We start from the raw sequence: 10,383 nt of genomic DNA on the forward strand, positions 1-10,383 counted from the left end.
GTTACACTGCCGCTTACCCAGCCTGTGGTTACACTGCCGCTTACCCAGCCCGTGGTTACCCTGTCGCTTACCCAGCCCGTGGTTACACTGCCGCTTACCCAGCCCGTGGTTACCCTGTCACTTACCCAGCCTGTGGTTACCCTGCCGCTTACCCACCCTGTGGTCACCCTGTCACTTACCCAGCCTGTGGTTACCCAGCCTGTGGTTACCCTGCCGCTTACCCACCCTGTGGTCACCCTGTCACTTACCCAGCCTGTGGTTACCCTGTCGCTTACCCAGCCTGTGGTTACACTGCCGCTTACCCAGCCTGTGGTTACCAAATCATTTGAAGGCATGGGTTTCCATACCTGTTACTACATAGACTGATATTATGGTAGCCTTAAAATTTCAGAAAATCCAAAAACACAGAACTTGCTTTGTTTTAAGGTAACATAGCATTAGGTCAGGATTTTGTATCCTTGAAGGGACATTTTCCCCAAAATTGTCCCTACAGGAACATGTAGTCATTAACGTACATAACCACATGCCACAGACTGTCGCGCAATCGATTCACCTAATCCCCTTATCTCCACACTGATTAAATTAGATTGGTGGGGGAAACTCACACGCTGGCCAAGGCGTCAACCAGCATCCAGCTGTGAGTAAAATAAGGGGCCGGTTTTCACTCGTAATCGAGTGACCATAATAACTAATGTCACGTTTTGGGAACAAGGTTGATGCCTTAAAAGTCTGCATCATGGCCTCTCTAGTTCCGAAACATTTATAAATCCAGAGTGTTTTTTTCCACTGGGCTTCAGAGATGCCCCCGGGACAGGAGCGAGATCGATGCTGTGAGGATTTATAATCCTCAGACCCTCACAACTTCAGAGATTTATGTGCACTGCCCATCGCAAGCGTGTGTAAATCTCACTCCCATCAAAGGGTACTGGCACTCTGCCGCCCCCCCCACTGCGGCCACATGGCCTCCAACGGATCTGTCTCCCCCATCACGTATGATGGTGCTCTTTCACACTCCCTATGGAGGCTGTGCGGCCGTCCCACTGGGGGAGTGTTGCAGAGCACCATCCTCCCTGACGGAGGAGAGGGATCCTATGGAGGCTGTGCGGCCGTCCCACTGGGGGAGTGTGGCAGAGCACCATCCTCCCTGACGGAGGAGAGGGATCCTATGGAGGCTGTGCGGCCGTCCCACTGGGGGAGTGTGGCAGAGCACCATCCTCCCTGACGGAGGACAGGGATCCTATGGAGGCTGTGCGGCCGTCCCACTGGGGGAGTGTGGCAGAGCACCATCCTCCCTGACGGAGGACAGGGATCCTATGGAGGCTGTGCGGCCGTCCCACTGGGGGAGTGTTGCAGAGCACCATCCTCCCTGACGGAGGAGAGGGATCCTATGGAGGCTGTGCGGCCGTCCCACTGGGGGAGTGTGGCAGAGCACCATCCTCCCTGACGGAGGAGAGGGATCCTATGGAGGCTGTGCGGCTGTCCCACTGGGGGAGTGTGGCAGAGCACCATCCTCCTTGACGGAGGAGAGGGATCCTATGGAGGCTGTGCGGCCGTCCCACTGGGGGAGTGTGGCAGAGCACCATCCTCCTTGACGGAGGAGAGGGATCCTATGGAGGCTGTGCGGCCGTCCCACTGGGGGAGTGTGGCAGAGCACCATCCTCCCTGACGGAGGAGAGGGATCCTATGGAGGCTGTGCGGCTGTCCCACTGGGGGAGTGTGGCAGAGCACCATCCTCCTTGACGGAGGAGAGGGATCCTATGGAGGCTGTGCGGCCGTCCCACTGGGGGAGTGTGGCAGAGCACCATCCTCCTTGACGGAGGAGAGGGATCCTATGGAGGCTGTGCGGCCGTCCCACTGGGGGAGTGTGGCAGAGCACCATCCTCCCTGACGGAGGACAGGGATCCTATGGAGGCTGTGCGGCCGTCCCACTGGGGGAGTGTGGCAGAGCACCATCCTCCCTGACGGAGGACAGGGATCCTATGGAGGCTGTGCGGCCGTCCCACTGGGGGAGTGTGGCAGAGCACCATCCTCCCTGACGGAGGACAGGGATCCTATGGAGGCTGCCGCATATAACCCAGGGAATCTTGGTTTGCAAACATGTTAGCACTCCCTACGGCCATAGTGTGTCTGATCACGATGTTTATGAGTAAATGTTACCAAAATGGAAGGCAACAGCAGCCACTCTATGGCTAGACAAAAGAGTGGCCTTATGATTGAAAGGGTTCATTAACTGAAAGCTTACGTAATTAACTCGCTGTTATTCAGGCAGTGGCCGTTAGCAGCTGAGCACTGTCAGCACAGCATAGGCTGAAGCTGCATTTACTTGGAAAGGCCAGGCACACATACAGTTAGGGTTTGGATAAGCCCTGTCATTACCGACACGTCTGAGCCACATGAAATTGTCACAGCCCCACATGGCGAAGGGAATCCTTACCCAGCAAATGAGTGCTTTTGCATATGATATGTTTATGATATTAGAACCGGCTGCTTATGTCACGCAGTGGAGCCCGTTTGGGGGGGGAGGGGGGTTTGGGGAGGTGTGCATCTCAGCCGAAATCCCACTGCAGGATTCCAGCTGCATGAATATAACAAACGTTGGATAGAAACCAGCACTGAGCAATGGAGCTGAGTGAGGATGGATCCCTCGTGCTGATATTCCAGCTTCCTGTTCAAAATGGCACATTTGATGGATACTTTGCCATTCTAGTCACGTTCTACTTGGTTGTGAAACATGCAGCACTGCTTCAGGGCTCCTGCGTCCTACCAGAGAGGAGCTGTGGAGTCCTGTCCTCACTGCCCACACTGTCCACAAAGTCCTGGAACCAGGAACTCTTTGTGAACATAACTAATAGCTGGTAGAACATGTCAGGCATTGTGGTTGCGTATTAATGAGTACCACGAAATGGCAGTAGCTGAGAAAATTGAGGTAACATCGTGGTCTGTCCCAAACCACTTGACCAGTCTGCCCTGAGCTGCCCCCTAGAGGCCAGTTAGAGCCTCAGGTTACTGAGTCAGTCCTTATTCCCAAATGTTGCGGCCCATACTGCCTCCAACAGGACAGTCAGGACCTTCGGTCACACAATTGGCCCTTATCCCAAAAGGCTGTTGCCCATACTGCCCCCTACAGGGTGGTCATGGCCTTGGGTCACTGACTCAGCCCTTACACTGCATTCTATTTACCTCAGAGGTCAGGACTCAGAACTGGGAATGACATCACCTATGAGATAACAGCATTTCTGTACAGTAAGCCAGAAAGTCATTTAGTAGGTCCAGGGACCCATTTCAAAAAGCAAGATTTCTTGTTTACCTTGCTTACCAAAGTTTAAATGCCCTTTATCTTCTTCACTTACGTTTAGCCCTGGTTTAATACCTTAAATCCAACAACTTAAGCAATCCTGCTTAATGAAACGGGCCTGTTCTGACCCGGTCAATTTTTAGCTATTGTTAACAATATCAGTGGATATTATGTCATATTTTACTAATGCAAACATCATGACAACAAGTCCACAGACAGTAGTTGGACAGCCGGTACTGCCCCCTACAGGCTGGTTAGAGCCTCATGTCATTTCAGGGTCACTTACTAATCCTTCAGGGTCACTTACTAATGTTCACAGTCACTTCAGGGTCACTTACTAATGCTCAGTCACTACAGGGTCACTTAATGCTCAGTCATATCAGGGTCACTTACTAATGCTCAGTCACTTCAGGATCACTTACTAATCCTTCAGGGTCACTTACTAATGTTCACAGTCACTTCAGGGTCACTTACTAATCCTTCAGGGTCACTTACTAATGTTCACAGTCACTTCAGGGTCACTTACTAATGCTCAGTCATTTCAGGGTCACTTACTAATCCTTCAGGGTCACTTACTAATGTTCACAGTCACTTCAGGGTCACTTACTGTACTAATGCTCAGTCACTTCAGGGTCACTTAACGCTCAGTCATATCCGGTTCACTTACTATTGCTCAGTCACTTCAGGGTCACTTACTAATGCTCTGTTACTTCAGGGTCACTTACTAATGCTCAGTGTCACTAACCTTCTGACACTTCAGGGTTACTTACTATCACTGCCACTTCAAGGTCACTTACTAATGCTACTTCAGTGATCACTTACTGGCATGAAGTGCTAAAATGTTAGTAGGTTTTTCACTTGCACATATTGAGGTCATTTCCAGTGGAACAACTCACTCTTTAATTGAATCATCATGTAATTCTTTAACAAATTATTTCAGATTGGATATAACTTCTATTATTAAGTTTTCGCAGGCTACAGGAGGTTTGATGTTTTCATACATTGTCATCCAAATGGAGGAAGGTTTTATACATTAAATCAAGCAGCATGTTTGTTTGCCTCAGGGTGTCAGTAGCTCACCTCGGGGTGTGAGTAGCTCACCTCAGGGGTGTGAGTAGCTCACCTCTGGGTGTCAGTAGCTCACCTCAGGGTGTGAGTAGCTCACCTCGGCGTGGCAGTATCTTGCCTCGGGGTCTGAGTAGCTCACCTCAGGGTGTGAGTAGCTCACCTCAGGGTGTGAGTAGCTTGCTCTTCGTCAGCCACTCTTCCACCAGTGAGGAGTGTGACTGCAGGAGGCTGCCATGGTTCTCATGGACCTGCCCCATCTCTTCATAGTGTGGATATAGATATATGTGTATGTATTTTATAGCTTTTTATTTGCTCAGTAACCCAAGCCCTGAACACACCACTGTGTACAGTGTTCATCTCTTTTCCTTTGGCAATCCTTTCCTAATGGTAATTTTTCCTGTGTTTATCCAGAAAATAGTATCAAACAGGAAGTGCTCTGATCCTATTTAATGACTCCTCAGGTTAAAGGGTGAAGGCTCCTCACCATGTGAATGGCACAGAGTGCATGTTGTCTTCCTCAGAGATTCCACTTTCAGGAGGTATCAGTTACAGCATCCAGGGCTGCTGCCCCTCCTTCCCCCCCAACGCATCACTCCCGCTCTTCTCCTCTCCCATCATCAGGGTTTGGGCATCTTAACCCTGTAGCACAGGATTTGTGGTTATGTGTGGGGTCTTTTGTGGTGATGTGTGGGATCTTCTGTGGTGATGTACAGTCTTTATGGTGATGGGTGGGGTGTTTTTGGTGTTGTGTGGGATCTTTGTGTTGACTTGTTGGATCTTTCGTGGTGACATATAGATTATATCACGGTAATGTGTTGGGTCTTTGTGGTGACATGTGGGGTCTTGGTGACACGTTGGGTCTTTGTGCTGACACGTGGGACTTTCGTGGTGATATGTAGGGTCTTTGTGGTGACATGTTGGGTCTTTGCAGTGATGTTTAGGGTGTTTTTGGTTCTGTGTGAGGTCTCCATAATAACGTGTGGGGTCTTTGTGGTGACATGTGGGGATTTTGTGATGATGTGTGGAATCTTTAAGGTAACTTTTGGGGTCTTTGTGGTAATATGAAGGCCATCTTGGTAAGATGCAGTTTTTGTGGTGATGTTAAGGGACTTTATAGTGACATTTGGTGTCTTTTTGGTAATGCGTGGGTCTTTGCAATGATGTTTCGAATCTTTGTGGTGATACGTGGACATTTTGTGGTGACATTTGGAGTGTTTTTGGTGGCATTTGTGAATTTTGTAGTGAGGTTTGGGGTCTTTTTGGTGATGCTTGGGGTCTTTATGGTAATGTATGGGGTCTTTCTGGTGACATTAGGTGTGTCTGTGGTATTGTTTGGGGTGTTTATGGTGCCAATTGCGTACATTGTGTTGACATTTGGTGTCTGTGGTGACGTGGGGTCTTTGCAGAGACATTTGTGTATATGTGTGTGTATGTGAGTGAGTGTGTGTTTGTGTGCGTGTGTGTATTTGTATGTTAGTGTGTATTGGTGTGTGTGTATCTGTCTGTCTGTCTCTCTGTGTGTATGTGTGTGTGTTTCTGTCAACGCAGCAGAAAGTCATTTGAACAACCAAGCAGCAGTGTCAGGAGTTAGCACCCCCTTACAGTGTCTCCCAGTGTCTCGTATGATACGAGTATGAGCCCCCCCCCCCCCCCCCCCCCCCATGACTAGGTGTCTGTGAGTGCGTATGGCTGGCTGATGAGCAGGAGCAGCTTGCGATGGATGGTAACCGTGGGGATATTAGCACGCGCTGTGCGTCTGTGAGTGCGTGTGGCTGGCTGATGAGCAGGAGCAACTTGGGGCGGAAAGTAGCCATGGGGATATTAGCATGCGCTGTGCATCTGTGAGTTCGTGTAGCTGAATGATTAGCAGGAGCAGCTCATGATGGACGGTAACCATAGGGATATTAGCACGCGCTGTGCATCTGTGACTGTGCGTGGCTGGCTGATGAGCAGGAGCAGCTTGCGATAGATGGTAACCGTGGGGATATTAGCACGCGCTGTGTGTTTGTGAGTGTGCATGGCTGGCTGATGTGCAGGAGCAGCTTGCAATAGATGGTAACCGTGGGGATATTAGCACGCGCTGTGCGTCTGTGAGTGTGCGTGGCTGGCTGATGAGCAGGAGCAGCTTGCGATAGATGGTAACCGTGGGGATATTAGCACGCGCTGTGCGTCTGTGAGTGCGTGTGGCTGGCTGATGAGCAGGAGCAACTTGGGGCGGAAAGTAGCCATGGGGATATTAGCATGCGCTGTGCATCTGTGAGTGCGTGTGGCTGGCTGATGAGCAGGAGCAGCTTGGGGCGGACGGTACCCGCGGGGATATTAGCACGCGCTATGCGTCTGTGAGTGCGTGTGGCTGGCTGATGAGCAGGAGCAGCTTGGGGCGGACGGTACCCGCGGGGATATTAGCATGCGCTGTGCGTCTGTGAGTGCATGTGGCTGGCTGATGAGCAGGAGCAGCTTGGGGCGGACTGTAACCGCGAGGATATTAGCACGAGCTGTGTGTCTGTGAGTGCGTGTGGCTGGCTGATGAGCAGGAGCAGCTTGGGGCGGACTGTAACCGCGGGGATATTAGCACGCGCTGTGCGTCTGTGACTGTGCGTGGCTGGCTGAGGAGCAATAACAGCTTGCGATGGACAGTAACCATGGGGTTATTAGCACGCGCTGTGCGTCTGTGAGTGCACGTGGTTGGCTGATGAGCAGGAGCAGCTTGGGGCGGACTGTAACCGCGGGGATATTAGCACGAGCTGTGCGTCTGTGAGTGCGTGTGGCTGGCTGATGAGCAGGAGCAGCTTGGGGCGGACTGTAACCGCGGGGATATTAGCACGCGCTGTGCGTCTGTGAGTGCGTGTGGCTGGCTGATGAGCAGGAGCAGCTTGGGGCGGACGGTACCCGCGGGGATATTAGCACGCGCTGTGCGTCTGTGAGTGCACGTGGCTGGCTGATGAGCAGGAGCAGCTTGGGGCGGACTGTAACCGCGGGGATATTAGCACGCGCTGTGCGTCTGTGAGTGCGCGTGGCTTGCTGATGAGCAGGAGCAGCTTGGGGCGGACGGTACCCGCGGGGATATTAGCACACGCTGTGCGTCTGTGAGTGCGCGTGGCTGGCTGATGAGCAGGAGCAGCTTGGGGTGGACGGTACCCGCGGGGATATTAGCACGCGCTGTGCGTCTGTGAGTGCGCGTGGCTGGCTGATGAGCAGGAGCAGCTTGGGGCGGACGGTAACCGCGGGGATATTAGCACGCGCTGTGCATCTGTGAGTGCGCGTGGCTGGCTGATGAGCAGGAGCAGCTTGGGGCGGACGGTACCCGCGGGGATATTAGCACGCGCTGTGCGTCTGTGAGTGCGCGTGGCTGGCTGATGAGCAGGAGCAGCTTGGGGTGGATGGTACCCGCGGGGATATTAGCACGCGCTGTGCGTCTGTGAGTGCGCGTGGCTGGCTGATGAGCAGGAGCAGCTTGGGGCGGACGGTAACCGCGGGGATATTAGCACGCGCTGTGCGTCTGTGAGTGCATGTGGCTGGCTGATGAGCAGGAGCAGCTTGGGGCGGACTGTAACCGCGGGGATATTAGCACGAGCTGTGTGTCTGTGAGTGCGTGTGGCTGGCTGATGAGCAGGAGCAGCTTGGGGCGGACTGTAACCGCGGGGATATTAGCACGCGCTGTGCGTCTGTGACTGTGCGTGGCTGGCTGAGGAGCAATAACAGCTTGCGATGGACAGTAACCATGGGGTTATTAGCACGCGCTGTGCGTCTGTGAGTGCACGTGGTTGGCTGATGAGCAGGAGCAGCTTGGGGCGGACTGTAACCGCGGGGATATTAGCACGAGCTGTGCGTCTGTGAGTGCGTGTGGCTGGCTGATGAGCAGGAGCAGCTTGGGGCGGACTGTAACCGCGGGGATATTAGCACGCGCTGTGCGTCTGTGAGTGCGTGTGGCTGGCTGATGAGCAGGAGCAGCTTGGGGCGGACGGTACCCGCGGGGATATTAGCACGCGCTGTGCGTCTGTGAGTGCACGTGGCTGGCTGATGAGCAGGAGCAGCTTGGGGCGGACTGTAACCGCGGGGATATTAGCACGCGCTGTGCGTCTGTGAGTGCGCGTGGCTTGCTGATGAGCAGGAGCAGCTTGGGGCGGACGGTACCCGCGGGGATATTAGCACACGCTGTGCGTCTGTGAGTGCGCGTGGCTGGCTGATGAGCAGGAGCAGCTTGGGGTGGACGGTACCCGCGGGGATATTAGCACGCGCTGTGCGTCTGTGAGTGCGCGTGGCTGGCTGATGAGCAGGAGCAGCTTGGGGCGGACGGTAACCGCGGGGATATTAGCACGCGCTGTGCATCTGTGAGTGCGCGTGGCTGGCTGATGAGCAGGAGCAGCTTGGGGCGGACGGTACCCGCGGGGATATTAGCACGCGCTGTGCGTCTGTGAGTGCGCGTGGCTGGCTGATGAGCAGGAGCAGCTTGGGGTGGATGGTACCCGCGGGGATATTAGCACGCGCTGTGCGTCTGTGAGTGCGCGTGGCTGGCTGATGAGCAGGAGCAGCTTGGGGCGGACGGTAACCGCGGGGATATTAGCACGCGCTGTGCGTTTGTGAGTGCGAGTGGCTGGCTGATGAGCAGGAGCAGCTTGGGCTGGACGGTAACCGCGGGGATCCGGCAGCGAGCCACAACGCGGCAGGCAGAAGGAGGGATCAGGAGTGCAGTTTCCTGATTAAGGGTGAATGATTGCCAGGAGGGGGAGGGGAGCTGAGGGGAGGGAGCGATTTAACACTGATGGAAAGCCTCAGACGTCTCCCAAGGCCAGAGGCAGCTGCGGGCTGTAGATTTCCGCTGGGCTGTATTAATGGATCTGTTCCACACGTCTGTTTTTCCTCAGCTTTCTGCTTATGGATTGATCCTTTTTCGCTGAAGAAAGTAAACTGTTTAAATGAATCTCAGACATTCATGCGCACAGGCTAAAGACTGTGGTAAACGTGTGAGTCACACACCTGAGGTGAATAAAGACGCGGGCGTATGCCAGCGCAGGAAGGGCAGCTGCAAGCCACTGCTGTTTCTGCCTGCCTTTCAACATGGAGCAGAGCTGCACTGTCAATATGAGCACAATTAAAGAGCGTTTGGGCTGCGGAGCTGCGCTGCAGCGACTGCCATTTACCTCCAAGGCACATGCAGACAAAAGGCAGCCCACATTTTAAAAGTACGAGCATCTGTGTCATTGTTATGTCTGTTGCCTGGTAACCAGCATTTTCATGAAGAGACCTTCTCTGAACTGCATGGTGTGAGGAAAGGCCTGCATTCCATTCTAACTTCCCACCATATTGTGCGATTGCAGCAGATCCACTTCACTCTGAACTGAAAGGTGCTGATGCAGCCAGTAGACAAAAGATCTCACACATCTGATCCCTGTGGACGAGAGCTGCGTGTCATCCTAATTATTCAAATGCAGGTCGTCGGATTTACAATCGGAAAAATGCACATTGTCCAAATTCAGATCATGCAAATCTACACTGTCCAGTGCCCTCTGTTGGAAATGCTGCATTCCATTTGAATCTGAAGTCCTAGTCGGAAAATTCAGCTGGAACGCCCCCTGAAGTCCGAATTCTGACTCAGAAAGTCGGAGGAACCTCTGCAACCCCAACCCAGAAATCCAAAGCAGGATTTTTTGCTTAGCTGGATAGCTTGCCGGATTTAAGGTGCTTTTTGAGACAGGTCCCTGGTGTTGCTAAATGCCTTTCCGGCTTGCACTGGAATGTGGTTACCTCGGGTGTGACGTCATTCCCAGCTCTGACTTCCGACGGCCGAGAAAAATAGAATGAAGCATGAACCCCAAGCCACTGGCATACTCCCATGTCCTAAATATGCCTAAATAAATATGGAAAGACCACAGCTAAGGGCAACAGACAGAGGAGGCTGAAGGTTTGTCCTTGTAGATTCTCTATAAATGAGCAGTGATCTAGTCTGACCTGATTACAAACCTTTTCTGATCAGCTTCATATTTAGACTGTAGACCCAAACATGCTAGGGCTACATACTG

Source organism: Brienomyrus brachyistius, chromosome 12 (genome assembly GCF_023856365.1).
Source record: "Brienomyrus brachyistius isolate T26 chromosome 12, BBRACH_0.4, whole genome shotgun sequence".
Classification (NCBI taxonomy): domain Eukaryota; kingdom Metazoa; phylum Chordata; class Actinopteri; order Osteoglossiformes; family Mormyridae; genus Brienomyrus; species Brienomyrus brachyistius.